Here is an 18,101-nt window from a genome sequence, read left to right as displayed (position 1 = left end):
TCCTGGCCTTATCACTGCAGGATCCCCACCAGATCTCATGTGTTCAACCTGCTGTTCCTTTAGCTGAAGACCCCGTTCAACCTCTCATTTGCATATCTGACCACAAGCAGCACCCTACTTTAAAGCAGCAACCAGCTACATCTGATGGTTTGCATGAACAGAAACCTTTGGTACCTATTACTGCTACTTCTAGTCACCCTGTTACCACTAGAAGGTCCTTCTTTCCCAGACCTTACAAGAGAACATGAAATCCAGTAAAGGATGTTACGAATGGCTTTTACCAACCTTCTTGACCCTCATGAGACAGGCACTTCAAATATCATGTCCTTCTTGATCACCTGAAAGTAGACCAAGCCAAACCATTAGCTCTTGCCTTTTCCTATGCTCCTGACCCATACACTCAAGCCATCAAAGCCCTTGATGAGCGTTTTGGGCAACCCAGACAATTAGCCTTAAAAGAGCTACGGAATATACTGGAGCTTCCTCATATCAGAGCAGGTGATGGTCGGACTCTGGATAACTTCACTCTTCGTGTACAAGCTCTAGTTGGTTTGCTTAGCACCATGGGTGATCAAGGACATTGTGGCTCCCATGTTGATCGCCCGCTTGATAAGTTGCCTGCAGAGCATTCTAGTCACTTTAAACGGCATGTTTATAGGGAACAAGGAGAAATGACCTATAACTTACCTTTGTTCTCATCCTGGTTACAAATGGACTGCAAGTGTCAACCAAGAAAGGACAGTCCTGTCTCATCCTTCAACCAGCCACGACCTGCCTGTAAGTACACCTTTCCACTCACAACAATATTACATGGGGCAAATGCATCTGATGATCCTGTACAGCCAGCACAACCCATCCTAATGACTAAGGCCAGATGTGCATATTGCTGCTCACCTGAACACCACATTAGTAAGTGTCCTGAGTTTATTCGCAAGACAAAGGATGAGAGAATAAACTGGATAAAGAGAAACAAACAATGTTGGCGTTGTGCTAGGACTCATCAGGCTGCAAAGTGTGATCTGAGGAAAGCATGTGCCACCCGCATGGGACGACATCTACAGATCCTGTGTGAGGTAAATCAGAGACCTAGAACTGAAGTTAGTCCTGTAGTGAGGACATTGTACTTTGATAGAGCGAGTGATTGTCCTACTGTACTGTTAAAAGTTGTGAAAGTGCTCCTGTGTAATGGCAAAAGAACCCTGGAAACATATGCAGTACTTGATGACGGCTCCCTACGTACCATGCTTCTGACATCTGCAGCTCAGCATCTCCACCTAACTGGGAAAACTGAAAATTTATCACTCAGAACTGTCCGCCAAGAAGTTGAAACCATTCAAGGTTCTTCTGTAAGTTTTAAGATCTCTCCCATTGCACATCCAGAGAAAACTTTCACCATCAATAATGCCTTTGCTACAAGTCACTTAGCACTTTCAGCCCACACCTACCCCATATTCTCTCTCCAAAGGAAATACAAACATCTTCAAGGTATCTCATTACCAGCTGTTAACAAAGATGCTCCACTACTGCTCATAGGCTCTGATCATACCCACCTTATTAAGCCTATTGCACCAGTTAGACATGGACCATTTGGATCTCCTGCAGCAGTCAAAACCCACTTAGGATGGACACTCCAAGGTCCAATCACAGACTTCCAACCCCAGAGCAGTTCCGCGCATGCCCAGTGTTTGTTTCCAGTTCAGGTTCAGGAGAACTACTCCAGCACATCCTTGTGTCCACTGATGGCTCTAAATCCGTTCAGCTACCTCCTACTCTACCATCAGCAGTTTCTACGTCATCACCTGCAGTGCCGCCATCACCAGTTTCCCCGCCTGTGGCTGCCATTCCGCCAGAGGTCAGTGCACCGCCTGGTCCTGCCTCACCTGGTCCTGTCTCTGCCAAGCCCCGTACATTGTGCCAACTGCCTGCAAAACTGCCCAACAGTCTGCAGTCATGTGCCTGCGGCCGCATCCCATGCAGTCGGCCTCCGGACCTGCTTCGCCGACATTGCTGGCTCCATGGTCAACTCCCTGAACTGTTTTGCCTGTAGGGAAAGTGACACGCCTACTAAAGAGCCCAAATGACCACATCAGAACTGTAGAAATCCTATTGCAGAATAGAACCTCTATCAGACCTGTAGCATGTCTGATTCCTCTGCCCCCACTTCCTGAAAAAGAACGGCTCTAATCCTTTCAACATATTTCTCACTAGAAATATGGGGGCGGCTGTTGTAAAGGCTCACCTTTCAGCACACTCACTTCACCAGATACACCTTGTTTCTTTTCTTCACCTTTGATTGGGTGTGATGCTTGCCCTTAATTGCACTCACCTGTCACCTGTTATATAAGTACTGCACTCACCTACAGCTCACGCTTTCTTCACTCCCACATGGGGTGGCAGCTGAGAGTTAGCAGTCCATGTGTCTTTCCTTTATACGCATTAGATCACTATTACAAGTGATTGCTGACTGTTCATTCTCATCCTGACCGGATGAGCCATGATGATAACAATCTCCAACCTCCTCTGAACCTTCCTCCAAAACACTGCTTGTGATTCCCTTTTATTTGGTTTCAGATCTGACATTTTCAGTCTACGACCTGCCAGCTTTCCAGGTGTCTCCACCTTCCTCTCTGCAGTACCAACGTCACTGAAGAAGTGAGAGCATGATTACAAAATGGGTTTCAGCTTCCCTGCCAGCCTCAGTGGCACTGCCCCTTGAGCCTGTTGCACCATATATGAAATGATAGAATTTATTGGTTTTCTTTTATTATTACCTGATAATAAAATATAATAAATAATAAGTTTTTTATTTATTGCAATACAAAGTATGTAAGCGAGTAAATGGTGTGCTACTACTGTGCCTTTCTTTTGGTGTCTGTTAGCTGCTGTGTACCTGATTATTCTACATCAACAGCCGTGTGTGTCTAATCCACATTCTGCAAAGGTAAAGCAGCCCTGAGTAGCTCCGTACTGTGCTGGTCCATATTGAGGCAATCTGTCTTTGTTGCTTGTAATTTACATGGTAACGTACTGACATTGAGGGAGCCTATCAGAGAACCCCTGCAGAGCAGTGTGGGAGCTCTGCCTTTGCTCGGTAACAGCAGAGATGTGCACACTCTGACCTTGAGAATATCTTTCCTCTTCACCCTCATCTGCCTGCATCTATCAGATTCTCTGCAGAGTAAAAGCTTGATTTGCTTTCTTTTGAAATAGCTGGAGGGCCCTGACATAACTCCATGCAAGTCTATTTTGGATGTGGGTAAAAATTACAGAGAAAGTGAAATTAGGCATGTGATACATTTGTCACACTGGTAATAACATTTATAAATCCCGAACAAAGACCGAGGCAGCTTGGCACATAGTAAAATGAGAATGTACCTTAGCTTAGGGTGGTGTTTGCACACTGCACAGGAACCAATTACTACAAAGTGGGATTAATGGATTTGCAAGATTTCAGGCAAAACAAGGTTTTCAATGTCACAAAGGTGACTCCTTTTACCGTCTAAATTACTCTGAAAACCTATACCAACACAGCCTGGTCCTGCGTTTCACTTTAAAATTGTCTGAACTTTAAATGAAGGCCCATGTCATTGCTTTATTCCACTGGAAGAGGCAGTGCATTAAAGTCACCGCAGCTCAGTCTGTATGTATTGTTATCATGGGAGTTTCCACGTGTTCAGTTGCAGAAAATGTGGAAATGTGTTTTTATGCTTGGTCTTTATTAGCTGGAAAATCCGATTTATACAGTTGAAACTGCACTGAATGAAATAGCAATTAGAAAATGTGTTGCAGACGATGTTACACAAGTAGCGATTTCCACATCTCCTTCATTAGTGTTTACGACCATGTCAAACCTGAATGCACTGTGTAGCTGTGTCACATTTAAAGTGACAGCTCTAATGTGTAGATGTCTCGCAGGTCAAGGTAAAGCAGTACTGAACACACACTCACCGGCAGAAGAAGTGGGGTATCTGATGTCCCCATATTGGTGTTTTTCTGCATCATCACAATAACGCTGGTCTGGGATCAGCATTAAAAATGACCAGTCGTGTTGTTGGTGTGGGAAAAACAAAACAAACAATCAGTTTTTAAAACTGATTTAGTTTTACAATTCGTTTTTATGATATTCTCACTTTTTGTTCTGATTTGGTTTAGTTTCCAGAGCAGGTTTGGGAGTTGGCCTTCAAACATTATTGTATGTCTGTCATGGTGGGCTGTGTGGCAGGCAGGCAGGAAAAAGGACCCAAAATGCAGGACTCTCAAACACGGAGGTAAAACTCAAAGCGCAGCTTTATTGCTGGGAAAAACCTCTTAATAAATTAAACTGACCACAAAACAAAACAAAACTCTGGACAGAGGAACTAAGGACTGAAACACTGGAAGAGAAAAACTAAACAGGAGCATGACACAAAACACACAGCATGTTGAGGGCACGACGCAACAGAGAGCAAAGGCAAACACAGGGCTTATATACACAGGGGAGTAATCAGGGAATGGGAAACAGGAGGGAGACACAGCTGGGAGAAATTAAGCTAACAAGACAGGGGAGAAGTAAAACTGAACACACTGACATCAGAAATGAACATGATCCTTCAAAGTAAAACAGGAAACAAGAAACAATTTACTAAGACACGGACTTGACAGAAAATATAACCTGTAATACAAAATCAGACCAGCACAACTCAAGAATCAGAACATAAATATAATGAACATGAAAAACACCAAAACAAAGTCCACTGAGACTGTTCAGGAGGCTTACCCGGGGGCTGACAGCACAGGAGTCCGAGCAGTTCAGGTGGCCAACCCGGAGGCCAGTGAGAGAAAACGGGTCTGGAGGCCGACCGCGCGGAAGGCAGCGGCGGCGACCTCGTTCAGGGGGCCGCCCTCGACGGCGATGACATCCAGCTAGAGGCCTGGAAAGTGGCTGGCAGAGGTGAGGTGGTTCAGGTCGAGCTGGACCAGACGGCGGCGTGGTAGCCGCGGGTGGTGGCGCTGCAGGCGATGGCGTTGAAGCCCCTGATAAGATAACCTTTATTAGTCCCACACGTGGGACTAATAAAGGCACTGCAGGCGACGCAGGAGGTGCTGAAGCGATTCCTACGACCCTTCATCAATGACGGATGGCTGAAGCGGCTCCTCTGGCCCCTCAGCGGTGACAGATGGTTGAAGCGGCTCCTCGGGCCCTCCAGCGGAGACAGGAGACGGCTGAAGCAGCCCCTCGCACCCTCCAGCGGGGACAGGAGACGGCTGAAGCGGCCCCTCGGACCCTGCAACGGGGACAGGCTCAGGGCCAGCAGGCACAGAGACCTCTGGCGGGTACAGAACAGAACCAGCAGGTACAGGGACCGCTGGTGGAGATGAGACAGAACCAGCAGGCATGGAGACCTCCGGCAGAGATGAGACAGGACCAGCAGGCACAGAGACCGCTGGTGGAAATAGAACAGAACCAGCAGGTACAGGGACCGCTGGCGGAGATGAGACAGAACCAGCAGGCACAGAGACCTCTGGCAGGAACGAAGCTGGTTGGAGCAGCGCAGGACAGTAGCTTTGTTCCGGCAGCGCTGACACGGTGCAGTTCTCAGGGGTTGCTTAATCTTCAGGGGTCCAGAATCAGCAGGGGACTGAGACCTAGCCTCTGGGGAGGCCCTGGAGTAAATAACTGTACCTAAAGCAGCTAAGTTATGAGAAACACCCAGGGTGGGAATGAGATTTTCTCCCTGCATAGAGATGATGGATGGCTGAGTGGCTGACAAAATTGAAGACTGAGCTACAGGTAGCGGGGACACTGGAGACTGAGCTAGTGGCTGCTGAGCGATGGACTGAACTTAACAAAAGAAATGGCTGAGGTCGGCTGAGCAGCAGGAGACTGAACCAATGACTGTAGAAAACATGGACAACGCGACTCCGCCTCCTCCCATTGTGCAAAAATGAAGCCAAAATACCCCGCTTGTGGAGGTTACCATCTTGCAAATTTGGAGCCAGAGTCTGCGCAGTAGTGACTTGAGGTGGAGCGACTGTGTAACGCTCCCGCCCACACACCCACTGGACATGACCGCAAACACGCCCCCTACACTTTTTACGTAGCCCGGCGGCTCAAGTTTTTTGCTGGTTTACCGCGACTGACGACTCCTTTAATTAAGGTAAATACAACCATGTCACTGTTATAAAAAAAAGACGCACAGCTTATCATCTTATAGTTCTAAAATCACTCTGTTGTTAATTCGTTAGCTAGATTAGCCGCTAGCATACGCGCTGTGTTGGAGGCTTGTTGCTAGCTAGTTAGTGAAGCTACACACCTGCTACTCTAATAGTCTGTGTTATTGAAGGATTCAGCACTTCTTATGTTTGTTTTTATCCATTTTTAGACAGCGATGAGATCATCTGCACACTCTACAGAGGCCCAGAGTTACTGTTAATATCAAACATATAATGCTGTCCTTTGAGATTTTAACATAAGACTGTGAGTGTAATGGATCTAAAACTGTTTAAATCTTCAGAGCCCTCTACAGCCTGGTAACATGGAGACTTTAAAAACATCAGCAGAACGTTTCAGTAGTGCAGTCTAATTTGTTCTTTTCATTTAATAATAGAGTCCATATTATATCAACAGCTACATTCACCCTGGAGAGAAACTAGTGAGGGAGACCATCAGGACCAAGCTGGGTTTCCTGGGTCCAGAGGTTTGGAGAAACTTCTTCCCTTTCTTCATCACAGCTGTCCTGTGCCAGAAGTTCTGTTGACCCACTGAGAGAGGCATCATTTAAGAAACAACAGGAAGACTGAAGCTCATCGCATTGATCAAGCAGGACTCTTGATCTTCACCAGCAGCTCCCTCACAGGGAAATCTTCAGCACTCCTCCGTAGGCCCGATCCAGGAGATGGATATACCCAGCATTTCATGAACACTGTGATGGAGACCTTTGGTTTGTCTAATGTTATAAATACTCGGATACTCTCCAGAGGCTCCAGACTTTTACATAAAGATATTATATTCAGTCCTGTGGAAAGTTATATATTTAAAAATATATGATCCTCTCTGGTTACTCTGGTATGAACAACTCTGCATCACTTTATGGTAAATAACACACTATCTGCAAAAAACTGTGAAAGAATTCCAGATCACAAGTTTGTAGTTCAACATACAAGTGACAACCTTTGACCTTCATCAGGTTTTATTTAATTTTGAGAAAATCTCATATGCTCTTCATGCAGCTGAGTACATCAAGTGTTTAAAACGGAAGCTGTGCAGGTCTGAGATCAGCAGCTTTGTGAAACACCAAACTGAGGTCCTGTTAATGCTGATATATAGTGACACAGTTACATGAGTGATTAATCCTTTTGTTTTTTTGTCTTTAACTTTATCAATAAAGCTGCAGCTTCCACTGACAGCACATGTGGTACTTTAACCTTCACACTGTTTTCATCAGTTCATTTTGCAGTTAACATTTGAACATGTTGGATGATCTGTCTGCTGTCACTGGGTGGTGCTGAGGTCTGAATCTGAGGGCAGCCCCTGTAATCACAAAGAGAACAGAACCATCAAATATAAATTTTATCCCTCAAAATTGAAATGAAGCTGATTCTTCTGTCCTCACACACTCAGGATCTGAAGTTCTTCTCTTACATTTTTTCAGTATTACAGTACACTACAGTACTTTAATCCATAGTTCCTGATTAATGAGGAGTTACTGAAGTACAAGCTTTTAAAAAAGATGTTACTGTCTTTACAGATGTGGCAAGAGACTGAAAACATGCTGTTGTTTGCATATATTTGATATTCAGCTCTGCACAGGAGCTGCAGCAGGGCGCAGCCTGTTGCTTTTACAGTATAATACTTGTAATAAAAGTACAGTAACGGTAATTAGTGACTGAGCAGCCCGGAACGTTTCTCTTGATTTCTTTAGTAAATTCATTCACCTGCACAGATTAGCTAAACGAACCCTGACAGCCGAGTGCTCATTTTAGGACCTAGCTAAGGACGGTAGTTACGGATTAGCTTACAAACACGTTTAACTTACCGAAAAAGTGCAGCGGGGCCTCGGGTCCTTCTGTCGGGTAGTCCAGTTTACTGAAGAACACCTCAGACTGTCAGGTTAAAACACTCGGTCGTGTTTTCGTAACGTAAACGCTGGCCCTCCTCTCAGAGCCTACGCCCTATCTGCTATTCCCGAACAGAGATACGCAAGTTTCTCCGTGACTGCAGCTGCCAGTCAAAGCTGTTATGATGACGTTTCACCCCAATTTAACATCACCGCGGTAGGAATTAGAATCAAACTTATGGGAACGGAGACCTCTTGGACATCAATCAGCATGATGAGAACTATTGATAACGCAAGAAAGAATCTTTGGAAAAAAATTATCTGAGGAGAATAAATTTATTTTAACAATAATAATAATAATAATAATAATAATAATACATTTTATTTATGAGCACCTTTCAAGTCACCCAAGGACACTTTACAATAGGAAGACACATAGTAAAACAATGGCAGAATAAGAACAATAAAACAAAAGCACAAGCTAAAATTAACAAACTGGATTCACAGTGAATATGCAGATTTGAACAGATGAGTTTTGACAGAGAGACACAGACTGACAGAAAATATAACCTGTAATACAAAATCAGACCAGCACAACTCAAGAATCAGAACATAAACATAATGAACATAATCTAGAAAAACACCAAAATATAAGAAACAGAAAAAGCTGGGTCAAAATGACCCAGAACCGTGACAATGTCAGAGGTAAGATTTGGGAAAACCAAAGCATCTCTGAAAACTAACTAAATGTTTTTTTCACATCTAGATTTATTTTTTCCTTTAGTTATAACCTCGTATATTATCAAGTTCGGTTTGCTGTGTGACACATTTAGGTGACTCGCGTTGTTTGCTAATGAGTTTGATAGCATTAGCTAACTCCTTAGCTAATATCTCAGCTAATGCTCAGACAAAATCATTGCAATGTTGATCCAGGATCAGTGTTATTACGATGATATAGGAATACAACAGAGATATCAGAGTGGCACAATATTTTCAGCTGTGAATTCAAAAGTTTACCTGTAGTCCTACCAGCAGGTCAGCTTGTACCATGTTGGTGATCATCAGACGGGGACTTCACTCTGTTCAAAGTAGCAGTAAGTGTGACAGATTTGCTCCACTGTTCCTGCAGCCACACTGGGAAGTTTAATGCGGGGCTTAATCAAAGACCAACTGATACTAAGGAAATAAATCTCATTAGTCTGGAAAGCTCAATAGTACATTTAACGATTATACGAATAGGCTTATTGTCAGCAAATTAAAGCGACATGATGAGGTGTGTTCTGCTCGAATCAGTGGATTCATCTGTGCTCTTTGGCATGTACCTTTTAACAATATGAGAGGCAGTTGTGTGTCCCATTTGTGGATGTTCATTACCACTCACAGCTAGTGGTAATTATTCAGCCTGTCATTCACACAGTATTTGGGGGCGTCTGATTGTTACAAGGGGCAACGCAGCTTATTGTGTTAATGCCTGTATACATTAGCAGTGACTGCATACCCTGATTTGTGTGTACACAACCTACTCTGAAATGTTTTTACTAATTGATATTTGATAAATTGATGTTCTGTCACTTCAGATTTAAGCAGCAGTACTCTGTCCTTAATTAATATGAATTTATTAAGTACTTACAGTTTAATGCAGCGTGACAATGCTGCACTTAGTGTCAAAGCAGGTGACTTGTGGCTTGTGATGCATTTCCACTCAAGGTTAGAGTTCTTAACCCCCCCCCATGCAGTCGAGGTGTTTTATCAAAACGCTGCAGTGTGGAGCACGTAGGTGGCTAATTGCTAACAGCGGGTATTAATAGCTCATCATTTCCTTCTGTCTTGTCATACCGCTGCCTTTTTTAGCTCTCTTGAGAGAAGCTTGTTGTTCAGGGTGTCATACAGTAAGAAAGCTATAAGCTGTTAACTTTCTGCTTGCCTGTTTACTCGTTAAGGAGGAATTCATCCAGATGTGAACTTTTGTCAAACAGTTCTAGTTGGCGTTAGTAAGCATGCTTGGTACGAGCTCAACAAGGATTCAAAAGGCAGTAAATAAAAGACAAATGTAGTGCCTTTTATCCATTTATATCTATATCAAAAAAGTGCTACGAGTGCAATGAAATGGAAATCTGTCAAAAGGTTTATTTAACATAATGACTCAGTTCCAGTTTCTGAGATGAGTTAAAAATGTACCGTGGTGTCATTCATACAGTTGGACGATCAACACAAAGATACATTGTCAAATTCATTTGTATTTATTTTCTTACCGTCCTAATTCATACACATTTTCTCCACATAGCTCCTAACAGTGCTCATCTGTGTTCTTAATCCACAAGAAAAGACTTAAAAATGAATTCAACAGATTCTGGAGCTTCTTAAGATGCTCTTAGTATGAGTGGGTACTCTTCAGTCTCTTGACCTCTTATTTATAATATAATTTTAATGCTTTTGGAAAATGCCTGAAGGAAGCTACACCCACACCATCCCGAATAAACACCCAATAGCCCTGTTGTATTCTCAGCTTCTTTATATACGTACATCATTTGTTAGAAACCTGCAGACCAGTGTTACGGGTTCAAATATTGAGGAAGAGTACAAAACAATACAAGTCCAAAAGGGTTGGGTCAAACAATGATTTTATTCGAACACACGCGCGGGGAGATAATTACTGAACACAATCAGCATGGATCTCCGCCCAAGAAGACACTTCAGATTGCTTTTGATTCATCAGGGTTAACGCCCCCTCATGCGTTTACAAAAATATCATTTGCATCTTAAGAACATTATTTGTATTTTTTACAGACATGAGCAATTTTAAGAGATAAGTGCAGACATGGAAGTTCCCCTCTCTAGCATCTTCTTCCAAATATGGTGATGATCTCAGGCCTTTGAGGTCCCCATGGACTTGTCCTCTTCTCCTGTCACCTGTTACTAGGCAAACTCGAGTGCAACATGTTGCTGAATACATTCAGGCCTTTGCTCAGGCCTGTTTCTGGATTATCCAGCATGTTTAATAACCATCTTAATGCAATATCAATGCTGTAGATTATATTGTTAATGCAATGTTAATACTGTAGATTATATTGTAGCAGTAAAATGATTTCTTTAATCCCACACCAGCAAAGACTTTCCTTCTAGCAAACTCAAAGAGAAGCTCCAAACTCCAAACCATATAACCTTTATACCTTTGACACACCAACCCTAACCTCTGCTGGCATGGGAGGAGGAAGAAGTTTTTATTGCCTCCTGCCTCTCCCGTCAAAGCCTGAGCATCCAGAGAGAAACACCACAAGCAGAAAAACCCCGGGGAAATATCAGGACACAACCTGAAAGATGAAAATGGAGAGAGGCAGAGAAAGGTGAGATGAAGCGAGTGACAGAATGTAAATAGCATCGAGAGAGAAAGACTGAAGGTGTGAGATAAGAGAAAGAAAAGGGAGGTTCAAGGAGGAAACAGAAGGTAGGAGAGGGAGGAGGAGGAGAAGAGGTGAGCGGTGATAGCGAAGCAGAGAAATTGCATTTTGATGGAGGCAAATTGAATCAAGTCAGCAGTGGAGGCCTCGGGGCAGAGCGACAGATTGAGACGGTCATGTCAGCACGGAGAGATTACTGCCACCTGTGTGTGTGCGCGATAAGATGATTGCCTGCCGTCACAATCATAAAATGTCGCACAAGAATGTTTGTGCACGCACTGTGACAGCAACGCCGCCTATCATCAGGGTGAATGAGCATGCACACACACACCTATGATAGTAACAGGAGACCAGGAAGACACTCTGGAATAAAAAGGAGTCAAGGACAGGTATATGAGATTGTCTGCTAAAAAGTCATCATCATCCACTAACAGGATTACGCAGCAGGGATGCTGGTGCAAGAGAACTCAGCTCTGGTTTGAGGAAACTTTAAAAAAGCAGTCACACTGAGGAAATCTGAAAAGTCATGCTCAGCATGTGTCACATTAGTCATCAGCATGAAGGAGAAAATGCGTCTACCCGGGCGAGCACACGTGATCAGCTTTTAATTTACACGTGAACGTTTTTCATATTGGACTGTGTTCTGCTGTCATTCACGGCTCACAGGGACGTCCTCTCTCTCACCTTCATGACCTTCGTTAAGTGCAGTGGAAATGTTAAAAGCAGCATCAACCCAATAATCTTAAATTATGTACCAGCAAGCATGAAACTGAAGAAGAATTGGGGGGGGCAGCATCTGTGATGTGTCATCAGCAGACTGCATTAGTGACGTGCGATACATCTGATCTAACACCGGGGAAGAAAATCAAAATCAAAAGTAGTGTTTTTCAAATTATTGTGTTTTTCAAATTATAGCTTTCAAAGTATAAAATTATGCAGAATTATCATAGAAGAAATAACACATTTTAAATATTCAAACATTTAATAAATGCATGTTATTATGTATGAAATATTTTTGAGTCGTATTTTTATAAAGACTACAGTGGCTGCTTTACTGCAAGTACACCATAAGTTTTAATGATGATCCCATATAATCCAGTTTAAATGCTCTACATCTTGACCTGACTAAATCTAAATGAACTGCTATGAGGTGATCGCAGGGATGCACATATTACTCCAAGCTTAACTCATACAGCGGTTTATTGTAGCATATATTTATGTCATTTATTATTTTATAACAATATTTAATGATTTGAACAAATTTGTTTAAAGGATGCGGGGGAATTCCTGTTGTTTAAACAAAACAAAAACCTAAGCCTAGACCTAAGTCGCTGAAATAGCTCCACACATGACTTCACTTACAGTTAACCGCTGTTGTCAACTGAGTGAGTGAGCACACGTGAGCCGTGACGCATTTATACAGCTGTGTTTCACATGTCACAGTGACAGGAAGTAGTTCCTACCAATCATTTAGACTACCCAGTGTCATTTTTACTTTCCACTGTGTTCCTGTTAATGACACCACAGGTCATGTAACACAGCTTCCAGGTCAGACAAATGAAACCAGTGCCTTAAACCAGTATTCTACAGAAACTCTGTGCTGCGAAATGAGTTCAACACACACTTTGTTATCGAGACGTCCCAACGTTGGCAATCAGGATAAGCACTCACATGAAGCTCAACTCACTAAGCTAACCCAGGATTCCCACTGAGCATTCACATGAACTGGGTGGTTTCAGCAACATCTGACCAATCCATAAGGGCCTTTCATGCATCCTATGACTAAGTGCCAACTTCTCCAATCAGAGACATGATCAGGTGATGATAAAACAGTCATTTAAAAATCTCTAAAGACCATGAAAAATATGACAGTTAAAATGAAAAAACTGTTGCAAAAATGACACCTGATTAATGCTGCAGAAAACGATTAATCTGGTGATTTAATGCACAGATAAAAATTTTAATTAAATTGAATTGCCAGGCAGTGCCAGCCCTGCCAGAGGGTCCTCAGGCCACCCTCATGAAGTCTGTTTGTGATTGTTTGATCACAGACTTTCACAACTCGAGCAGTGCTCATCCTGTTCCTCACTGCACAAAGGAGCAGATACAGGTCCTGCTGATAGACCGTCTGCAGCCCTGTCCTGCTCTCCCAGAGTAAATGTCCTGAAATCTCCTTCATGCTCTGTGCTGGCAGACACAGCAAACCTGGCAAACAAGGAACAAAGCTAAGATTTTATATTTATGACTGATGCTCATCAGGGAAAGAAAACACTGCACGCTATTAAAGACTAAAAACGTTAGAGTCTCCTACTCGACCTGTCAAGTCTGCGCGATCTTTGAGGAATTGTCATGCTATTTTGGAAAACTGGTCAGTAGGCAATGATTTCTCACATGCTGATTTCTACTCTGGAACCTAACCTGCTCTGGATCACAAGTTCACATCATAAATTACTATGGCGATATAGCCTGATACGAAGTGAACCACCTTCATGGTACAGAGAGCCCAGGGTTACTCCTGACGTTACCTGGGTAAAACGTCCTCCCTTGTAGTTCAGACCTCTGACGGTGCTGTTGCTGCAAAAAGACTTCTGGTCCTGTCTTTTTTGGAGAACAGCTTTCCGACTGTGCTGCCAGGACTTTTTTTTTTATGGGCCCATCTCGGTTCATTGTGAATCAAAAATGAAGCTCATCCATCTTTTATGCTGCTGTGATTAACACACAACCGTGGAACTGCCACTTGTGACTCTTTCACACCTTAGCTAGCTACTGTAAGTGCTCACAGCCGCCCATAAACTTAGTACAAGTAGCTAAGGGGTTTTCTTGTCACGTTTGGGCTGTGTGAAGGCAGGCAAGAAAGGCAGACCCAAAATGAAGGACTGAAGGAGGCGGAATAAACTCAAAATACACAGCTTTATTGCTGGGATGAAGCAGAACAGAAAAACACTAACTAAACTGGGAGAACACAATAACTAGACAGGTTGGCAGGCTGGCAAACGGAACACACAGAGGAAGCGAGGGCGAACAGACGTTAACGACGCGACCCCGAGTAGGGGAAGACACAGACACTAAATACAAGAGGTGAACAGAACGAAGAGGAAACAGCTGGGAGACACGGCTGACGCTGGTTACACTGACGAGACAGGGAGAGCACAAAGCTGAACAGAGGACAGACAGAGGGACATACGGACAGAGGAGACTAAACATGAGGACAAGATAACAAAACCTAAACCAGAAATAATAATAATCATCATCATAATCATCATCATCGGACGGCTAAAGAATCAGGATATAATTACAATCAAAACAGCATCACCTGAGAATAAGAACTAATCCATAATGCAAAGATAAACCAAAACCTAAGGAACTCAAAATGCTGGGTCGAACCGACCCAGGACCGTGACATTTCTCACATGCACTGAGGCTCTGACATTTTCTAGAAGTAACCTGACAGAGCTGCACACGTCCAGCACAGCTGGATCAGATTAAATGGGCTTTAACCTGATCCAGCTCCCTAAAACAAAGTCAGTTTGATGTTCAGTAGCTCCCACTGACACGATCTCAGGCATGCCTAACAATTATCTGTAAGTGAGGGTTTTCTGTGTTGTGCCTCCTATTGTACTATATTATTCTTCAGCTTCCTATTGTGTGTTTAATGTCAAAAAATATCAATTTGGAATAATATCCTGACTGAATCTGAAGTTTGTGTTTCTGGTCGTGATTCTGCTGAACATTAATTAGCAGATACATGCGTCTGCACAGGTTCCTGTCATCCAAATATGGTCACTCTTGGCTCTTAAAACACTTCTTTAAATCTAAAATTAATGGGTGTCAGTGTTTAGTGTTTACATTCATTTTTATACAGTGCGTGTTTTACAGGTGGGTGTCATTCGGTGTTTCACACTAAACGTTGCTCTGAGGAGTCAGCTGTTCACGTCTTTTGGAAACTATATTTTAATTTAAGCCTGTTTTTGTAGCCAAAATCAGTGTCCTATGTAACTCCGGGTAAACAAGCTCATGAGATTAGTTAGCTAGTTAGCTAACCCACTCAATTACAATCACATCCATCTTCAAAAAAAGGAAAATGTAATATACAGCCCCCCCAATCCAAATGAACAGCAGCAAAGGGAGCGCGTGGCATGGTAAAAGAGATAAATCAACTTCATGAGAGAAGATTCTTCTGTTTTGCCTCGATGTTCTCGTGATAATCTTCAACTCACCAGATTAATCGTTTTCTGCAGCATCAGAATCTTTTTCATCATTTTATTTATAATTATTTCAACGGTTTATTTTTCCAACAGCAGCAAATGTTAGATATGAATTATTTACAGAATTTTACCACCTGGTCATCCTTCAAAACTGATAACCAGCATTAGGATATCTGTAATTAACTGGGCTTTATAGCTCTGCCTGTTGGATGCCCCAGTGTACGACACAGGTCCCATGAAAGGAACGTGGGACCTGCACAGTGACTGAATATTCATTCTGCCACATTATTAGAGACAATCTGTCCCTCACTTTTTGTTTTTCTGGGATTTTATCACATCAGAAATTAAGCTAAAAGTCAGAGCACAGTTAAAGCATTTAAGTCTTTTAGCACGTGTGTGGTTTTCCGGAGATCTGACAGACTTTAAATTTCTCTCACTTTTATTTTCTAGCAGAAAACCTGAGCATAGTTTGGTTGGCAGCAGTGGATTTCCAAGAGGTTCGGTTATTATTTCAAAGCTCTGGAAATATCCACCACACCATCAACCTGTTTACCAAAACAAATCGAAAGGTTATCTGTCCAGAATTACAACCAGAGAAAAGAAATCTGTCCTTCTCCTAAACGTGTCTCATGTGTCTGCTCGTCCCCCTGATGTTTCATCGTCTACTCGCAGAGCTCAACAATGCATCTGAGACCAATTCTTTCGAAGCAACTGGAGGAAAGTCGAGGAAAGAATCGTTTCTCATTCTGACTCATCCACATCACAGCGTCATCTGTATTTATCATCAGCAACAACAACAAGAGATGTTTTGTTCTTTCCGCTGTGAGCCTGAGCCCACTGTGCAGCTATATTTAGTTTGCCAGCTTGCTCCATAAAAACAGACCTAATGATGAAACTAGGGCAGCCCACAGTGGCAGAGCCCCTTGCAACCTGAAGCAATGCTCTCAGAAACCCTTGATGTTAATAATAACAACCCAGAGAACCTGCGCGCTTCATTTATGTACCAGCTTTTTCTGCTGTGAAAGGCACGTCTGTGAATCTGTTCTTTTCCACAGCATGTTTGGAAACAGCAGTTTAATCTAAAGATCTTTCCTTGAATGAGTTTCTAAGATACACATGTGAGCAGGATGATGAAATAGCACTGCAGAGAGGCCACTGGTTAGTATGCAAACACAGCAACAAAGGTTCGGATGTGGGATGACGCACACCTGGCTGCCATCTGTGTTTTCACATTGAGGAAGGAAAATACAAGATATAGATACAAGATTTTGTTTTAAAGCAAATTAATTAAAAATGTTCCAGATATAGATAATCAAACGTTAAATGTAACAAATCACCAGAGCAAATCAAAGGCAGTTCAATGCAACTTTAGCATATTTACATATTTCTGGTATTCAGCAAAGTAAAAGACATCCTCCTGCTGAGTGTGAAGGCTGAGAGTGCTCGTGGATTGCTGTGATGAAAAATTAAGCAGAGGGAAATTGGGATCTCTTTAATGAAACCAGACTGTTACATCACTGCCACGGAGGAATACTCGGTCATTTACGCGTCAGCCTCTATTCACACTTGCACATATTTCCACAGAGGCATAAGATCCAGGGTGAGGAATTATACTGTAGGCATGCATACACACACACACTGCACTGATCATAAGACTGCTATCCAACACTGCAGTCGGTAGCCTAGTGATACAGTCACAGTCTGCTTTATGTGACAGAAGTGAAGAAGAACTGAAACTGAATATAAATACTCAGTCGTTACAAAATATAAAAATGGAGAGAAAACAGTAGATCCATAAGAAACACTAGACCATCTCCTCTGTGATGACTCCAGACGTTAACAGATAGAAAAAGCAGGGAATCTTATGGGAATTGGTGCTGATGCTAGCAGACCAGGCTAACTACCTTCTGATTGAAAACAGACTTCGATAAACCTCAATGGATTAAGATTTCATAACTAATAGGATGAATAGAAGATCAGTTTCAGGTACACTGTCAAACGTTTTAATTATGTCTTTTCTCTGATAGTCGTCTATGGAGAATTATATTTGGTAACAGTTGCAATGTGGCCGCTTGTTCAGAGTGGCTAACAGGCCACACTGTATTCAGCTCTCCTGACACAGACACTTACTTGAGCTTGAGGAATATAAATGGTTCATTAGTGAGGAGAGAGTGAAGTGAAAGATTGACAGATGAGTTGGTGCGAGCTGAGCGTGAAAGCAAACCTACCAATTTCCAGGTTGTTCCTACCCTCACCAATGGTCACAAGTAGTAGGTAGGAAGCAAAACAATTTTGATTAAGATACAAGCAGTGGAAATGAGCTTCCTCCAAATGGTATCTCAGCTCTCCCTAATGCTGGGCTTACACTGTGCGATTTTTGGCCCATTTTGAGCCGATTTTTGAGTCGTGCGACCGTTTTGGTGATCGGCCCAAGTTTGGCCTTCATCGTGCGTCGTGCATCG

Source organism: Oreochromis niloticus, linkage group LG1 (genome assembly GCF_001858045.2).
Source record: "Oreochromis niloticus isolate F11D_XX linkage group LG1, O_niloticus_UMD_NMBU, whole genome shotgun sequence".
NCBI classification, from domain to species: domain Eukaryota; kingdom Metazoa; phylum Chordata; class Actinopteri; order Cichliformes; family Cichlidae; genus Oreochromis; species Oreochromis niloticus.
The sequence above is the reverse complement of the archived record's forward strand: the minus strand, read 5'-3'. Positions refer to the sequence as shown.